General features: G+C 41.9%; 1 pseudogene; it reads right to left on the bottom strand.

Moving 5' to 3' along the window:
* Positions 1–1,603: 1,603 nt before the first annotated feature.
* The window catches only part of LOC130119744 (histone lysine acetyltransferase CREBBP-like), an 18,363-nt pseudogene continuing 12,715 nt past the window's right edge, over positions 1,604–7,251 (bottom strand).

The following is a 7,251-nucleotide window of genomic DNA, read 5'->3' as shown; positions in this document are numbered from 1 at the left end:
AGTAATTATCAATATGAATTATGTAACCAGCATTGCCTCTGGCTGTTGCAGGCCCGGCGGCAGGATTAACCAGGCCAGGGGGCATGAGAAATGATTGAGGGGGCACAACTATTTTCCGCTTGCTGATAACACAGGAGGGATAATAATCTATAGTACAATCACACACAGTGTTTTTGCAGCCACACACGGCTGTCTCACCGCAAGAATACAGGCTACTGCACCATTTAAAATCATGGACTTGTTGGACTTGTAATTCACAAATGGCTTGGAAATGTTATCGGTAGAATGCAGCTTGGATGCAGCTACCAAGCTGTCTTGCCACCAAAGTGCCGTAATACAACAACAGAGATTGGTCAAGGTCTGTCCGGCCTCACTGATGTAATGCAAAGCACCTATTCTACCATATAAAACAACATTAACATCACATCCCCTTCTTGGCAGCGATGCCAATGATGAAATAATGTCTACCCTTATTACTGACATTTCCCATGCACTTCCAAAAAGCTGCAAAATAATACAGGCCCAACCAGGCTGCCTCTTCTCACCCTGATTTAAAAGAGTTGCAGCCGTCCTGATGCTGTGTCGAACCTCCTCAGCAGTCTCTTGTCCCACTCCACGCGGAATTTGCTTGGTCCCTCCAAAATGCCAGTTGAATCAGCTCTTTTTCAATGTTGACAAAGAGTTCTCGCAAGTTGCCATGGATGCTCCAAATGTTAATTCCAGCTTCAATGCCACCATCACAGTACGCATTGCTGTCAGAGGCCCGGAGTATCTGTGGAAAATGTTCTGTGTAGTCCGTTTTTCTTCTCTAGAACGTGCGATTTCAGTCCGGCAAGCAAGCTACATAACGTGATGGCAAAGGTACTATTTAGCAAGCAAGCTAGTTTGGGTGTTACATTTTAATTTACATTAATTTTTTTTTCTTTTATCACATCGCCGCGTACAGCGTGCTGTGAATAGTCTTGTGACAACGCACAACAAACAGCAATGTCCGTGGTTCTGATACACACAGCGCTGTTATTTCAGAGATGAGTTAGACACAGGTTTGTATCTCGGCTAATATTTTTATTGTTTTTGCTATTTTTCTATAGGGTACATAAAACTTAATCTGGGGGGGGGGGCAGAAAATACAACTCAGGGGGCAAAGCGGCATGGTGGCCCAGTGGTTAGCACTGTTGCCTCACAGCAAGAAGGTCCTGGATTCGAACCCCGGGGTTGTCCAAGCTTGGGGGGGGGGGGGGTCATCCCAGGTCGTTCTCTGTGTGGAGTTTGCATGTTCTCCCCGTGTCTGCAGTGGGTTTTCTCCAGGTGCTCAGGTTTCCCCCACCATCAAAAAAAGACATGCATATTAGGGTTAATACTCCTGTCTCTGCCCCTAACTAAGGCATGGCAAGATGAACTGGAGTTGGTCCCAGGGCGCTGCGCGGCGGCTGCCCACTGCTCCTAGCTACAAGCTAGGATGGGTTAAATACAGTGAACAATTCCCCACAGGGATTAATAAAGTATATCGAAGCCCCTCTAGCCCCCCCCCCCCCCCCGTGGTGCCAGGCCTGGGCTGTTACAGCTGTTGTGGAAGGTGAACCATAAACCAACACTGTTATGATCAGTTGAGGTGGACCTGAACACAGACACAGACAGTGGAATTAAGTAATGTAAAAGCGTTTTATTGTAGGAATAAAGGGGAATGAGAATGACAGGCAAGGCAGAAAGTAGAGAGGCGATGGCGGATGGCAGAGCTGGACTGAGCCGAATGGAGCAGGAGAGACGGACGAGGAAGTGAGCAGGTAAGGCAAGAAGGCAGGCAGGGGAACTAGAGAGTAGTGATCTTGAAAGCACAATGAGACACAGTAAATACAGGTAACGCAAACAACGTGCGGAATAACTGAATAAACGATTGCAGAGTGGCTGAGAACTACCACAGTGGTTGAAACAACGATCTGGTGGTGAGTGTATGGAAAACCAGAGTAGATATACTGTTGGGTTGATGGAAGGCAGGCCTTCCTTGCTGGGTAAGGTGAATGAGCCGCCAATCAGGAGGGAGCCGGAGAGTGCCAGGGGAGGAAGCCACGCCCACACCACATACACAACCACAAAAACAGATGGGAAAACAGGAGACACTGGGATAAAGGGAAACACATAGAAACACAAGGGAAACAACTGGAGTTAGGGTTGGGGCCGTGACAAACACTGCCTCGGCACCCATGATGACACACCTAAGAGAGCTAACACCGTCTCTAATGCTATCAATACAGTGTTAGATACGAAACAGCTGAAGACAGAAGATACTGCATAGAAGATAAGTAGAAGATACTAGACAAGATAGCGCTACCTGCAAGGCTTTTATTAGAGCTGCTTCAGAGGACTGAGTTCAGCCATATCTCTGGTATAGAGGCGGTCAACACACACGGTGGATTTATGGATTTATTTAGTAAGTAAATGAGGGGGTGTTGGTTAGAATCAAGAAGAAAGCAAAGGCCATGGGCTAAAGCTAGGTTGAGAGAAATGTATCATCTATTAAAAGACAGTGACTCCACTATTTCCATAAATATTTTCACATGTTACACGTAACACGCTATTGAATGAATGAATGAATGATTTATTTCGGGCAAACATCATCGTACGTATTTACATCAGTCCATTTCACATAACAAAACTCAATCAATCAATAACCGAAAAAGGAATAGGCTGAAGCCCGAGGCTTATTGTTGCCTATCCTATACAGTCCTTAAATTAACCTAGAATATCAGAATTACAAAAGGAAGAAAAAAAAGAATTTATACTAAGTTGTAATCCTTAATTATTCTACATTTTAAAGATTTTCTGAAACTCAACAGCAAGCTACACAATTTCAACTCACCATTAAGACAATTCCATAGCTTGACTCACAAAACTGAAACACATCTGTATTTTACATTAGTTCTCACTTTCTATGTTTCAGAAATACACAACCCTCTTAAATTATAGTTTCCTTTTCTTAACTTAAAAAAAATTGTTGGATACAAACAGGAAGGCTTTTACTTCTAGCTCGAAAAAGTATTTCCAATGTTTTTAAGTACACAACATCTAAGAATTTTAATGTGCAGGACCGTATAAATAATGGATGAGTAGATTCACGGTAACAAGCTTTATTATTCTAATAGCTCTTTTCTGATGTTTAGTTATAGGGTCTATATTTGTTTTATAAACATTTCCCCAAACTTCTACACAGTATGACAGATATGGCATTATCAATGAACAATACAATATATGCAAATATTTCCTATTCAGCAGATCCCTTGTTTTGTAAAGAATAGCAATAGATTTACACTACCGTTCAAAAGTTTGGGATCGCCCAAACAATTTCGTGTTTTTCCATGAAAAGTCACACTTATTCACCACCATATGTTGTGAAATGAATAGAAAATAGAGTCAAGACATTGACAAGGTTAGAAATAATGATTTTTATTTGAAATAAGATTTTTTTTTACATCAAACTTTGCTTTCGTTAAAGAATCCTCCATTTGCAGCAATTACAGCATTGCAGACCTTTGGCATTCTAGCTGTTAATTTGTTGAGGTAATCTGGAGAAATTGCACCCCACGCTTCCAGAAGCAGCTCCCACAAGTTGGATTGGTTGGATGGGCACTTCTTTGAGCAGATTGAGTTTCTGGAGCATCACATTAATTAAACGCTCAAAATGGCCAGAAAAAGAGAACTTTCATCTGAAACTCGACAGTCTATTCTTGTTCTTAGAAATGAAGGCTATTCCATGCGAGAAATTGCTAAGAAATTGAAGATTTCCTACACCGGTGTGTACTACTCCTTCAGAGGACAGCACAAACAGGCTCTAACAGGTACTATTTAATGAAGATGCCAGTTGGGGACCTGTGAGGCGTCTGTTTCTCAACTAGAGACTCTAATGTACTTATCTTCTTGCTCAGTTGTGCAACGCGGCCTCCCACTTCTTTTTCTACTCTGGTTAGAGCCTGTTTGTGCTGTCCTCTGAAGGGAGTAGTACACACCGGTGTAGGAAATCTTCAATTTCTTAGCAATTTCTCGCAATGGAATAGCCTTCATTTCTAAGAACAAGAATAGACTGTCGAGTTTCAGATGAAAGTTCTCTTTTTCTGGCCATTTTGAGCGTTTAATTGACCCCCACAAATGTGATGCTCCAGAAACTCAATCTGCTCAAAGAAGTGCCCATCCAACCAATCCAACTTGTGGGAGCTGCTTCTGGAAGCGTGGGGTGCAATTTCTCCAGATTACCTCAACAAATTAACAGCTAGAATGCCAAAGGTCTGCAATGCTGTAGTTGCTGCAAATGGAGGAATCTTTGACGAAAGCAAAGTTTGATGTAAAAAAAAATCTTATTTCTAATAAAAATCATTATTTCTAACCTTGTCAATGTCTTGACTCTATTTCTATTCATTTCACAACATATGGTGGTGAATAAGTGTGACTTTTCATGGAAAACACAAAATTGTTTTGGGTGATCCAAACTTTTGAACGGTAGTGTAGATCATTTCCATTTAATATATTCTATGTGTGTCGGCCCCTGTGTGATGGCCTGGCGGCCCGCCTGCCACCCAATGCCTGCAGGATAGGCTCCAGCGTCCCCACGACCCTGAGAGCAAGATAAATGGTTCGAATAATGGATGGAGGGATGGATATTCTATATGTGGCTTCAACAGAGATTATGATCTATAATCAAGCCTGTAGGGACCAAGCCAGCAAGGATGAGGAACACAGTGTTTTCCAGAAAAAAAGGGGTTTTATTAACCCAAAAATGCAAAAAAAGAAAGTACTTTACAAAAGATAGAACAAAAGTCTGGGCCCATAAAAGAGGTGAAACTAACAGAACTTAAATCAAGCAATAAACTCAATATAAAGTGAGTAACTGAAACAAACTAACAGAAATGACTGCCCAACAAAAGACCAAACAGACCTACCTAACTAGACACAAAAGGACACATATATCGTGGCTGATCAGACCAACTACATCAAGGAGGGGCGACATACAAACACTAAACGCCACTGACTAAATTACAAACAAAAGAAAACAGGGCACTCAGATAACCAGTATAAATACATTCAACTTCTAACCTAACAAAATAAATCAATAAAATAATACAACCCAAAACATTACTAAACTCTAAACTAAATCCCCAAATCCCCTCATGATGTGGCCGGCACTTGGTTTGGCCCAATTGGCCACTTCTCCATAAAGGGGATGTGCTTCCAGGGCGGATCCTTTGGCCCAAGCCCTCACAGGAAGCCCTCGGCAGCAACAGCACCCTCTGCAATTTAGATCAGTTGTGAGGCCACAAGTGTGGCCATCACAAAGCCCAAGAATTTTGTTTCAAATACTCTTTCAATTTCAACTTTTAACATCAGTTTTATTTCACAATTAACCCTAAACCACCTAACACCATAAATTTTGTTTATTTTCATTTAGTGATAACCTATTAATATCAAACCATTTTTTTAACATTCTCAATTCCGTTTCTACTGTTTTCAACCATTCTTTTGTGTCCTCCCCAGAACAAAATAAATTTGTATCATCAGCAAATGTAACAAATTTCTACATATTAGATGCCATAGAGGCAGCACTGCGGTACAGTGGTTAGCGTGGTTGCCTCACAGCAAGAAGGTCCTGGTTTCGATACCCGGGTAGTCCAACCTTGGTGGGCCATCCCGGGTCGTCCTCTGTGTTGAGTTTGCATGTTCTCCCCGTGTCTGCATGAGTTTCCTCCGGGGGCTCTGGTTTCCTCCCACGGGTCCAAAGACATGTAAGTCAGGTGAATTGGCCATACAAAAAAAAATTGTCCCTAGGTATGAACGTGTGTGTGTGTATCGGCCCTGTGATGGTCTTGCGGCCCTGTCCAGTGTGTCTCCCCGCCTGCCGCTCAATGGCTACTGAAATGGGCTCCAGCATCCGCGCGACCCTGAGAGCAGGATAACGGTTCATATAATGGATGGATGGGTAGATGCCATAGAAATATCATTTGAATAAAGTATAAACAACTTAGGTCCCAGTACTAAACCTTGTGGAACACCACAAGTTCTTCTTAGATGTGATTCAGTGTTTCAATTTTCACATTGAACCTATTGTTTAAATAACGTCTTAACCAGTGTTGTGTGGACACCTCTTATACAATAGCGTTCCAATTTCTGCAGGAGTAAGGAATGATCGAGTGTGTCAAGTGCTTTACGTAAATCAATAAAATCACCTACAGTGTTTTTGTTTATTGAACGGACGCCCTCACCTTAACACAAATAAATATTTACAGGTTTTGGCCAGGTTGACAAACTTGCCCACAAAGCATTTTTAAGTTGTTTTGAGGAAGAAAAAGCCATTTGCAGTTTTACAATCTCTTGTCAGACATAAATGGGGGGACTATTTTTCATGCTGTTTTGGTAGTTATGTGATCAGCGTTCACTAGTTTAGAGATTAGGCTTGCTTTATTGGTTTGGGTTTGTGGTGTTTGTGGTGCTTGCAGCAGAGTCTAACTCCCACACGCCACAACCACAGGGTTGTATTATTTGGGTTGTAATTTTACATATCACCCTTATCAATTTTCCATTATAATTCCGTTATCCTCTTTCAATTGTTGTAGTCTGTAAATTGTGTAAACACAACATCCATTGCACATTGTCCGTCTTGGGAGAGAGTTCCCTCCTTTGTTGCTCTCCCTGAGGTTTCTTCCTATTTTTTCTCCCTGTTAAAGCGTTTTTTTTTTTTAGGGAGTTGTTCATTATCCAATGCAGGGTCTAAGGACAGGATGTTGTGTTGCTGTAAAGCCCTTGAGGCAAATTTGTAATTTATGATATTGAGTTATATAAATAAAGACTTGACCCAAAACTAGTTCTGAGTTAAGGCACTCGTCTATTCTACTCTTCTCCTCTTTCCCAGTCCCTCCATCTAATTTTTAACTGTTTTCTGTAAGGTGCCCTTGAGTGCTCTGAAAGGCACCCACAAATAAAATGTATTATTATTATTCTCTCTCTCTCTCTCTCTCCTCTCCACCCCCCCCCCTTTTCCTTAACCTAGAAAAGTGGAGATTCCAATAATCTTAAAGCTGAATTCTGTGATTTTCTGCATGAATAGATAGTTACTTCTGGACCGTGGGGCCAGCTTACATAACACTACCTGTCATCCCTACCATGGTTGGGGACACTCTCCAGTCTCCATGCATCACTGTTGAAGTTCTCTGACTGGTTGCATGAACACCGGTGCAGCAGCAAACACATACCTGTGGCAAACGACTCCAA

The sequence above is a fragment of the Lampris incognitus genome, chromosome 10 (genome assembly GCF_029633865.1).
Source record: "Lampris incognitus isolate fLamInc1 chromosome 10, fLamInc1.hap2, whole genome shotgun sequence".
Taxonomy (NCBI): Eukaryota; Metazoa; Chordata; class Actinopteri; order Lampriformes; family Lampridae; genus Lampris; species Lampris incognitus.
The sequence above is the reverse complement of the archived record's forward strand: the minus strand, read 5'-3'. Positions and strand labels throughout refer to the sequence as shown.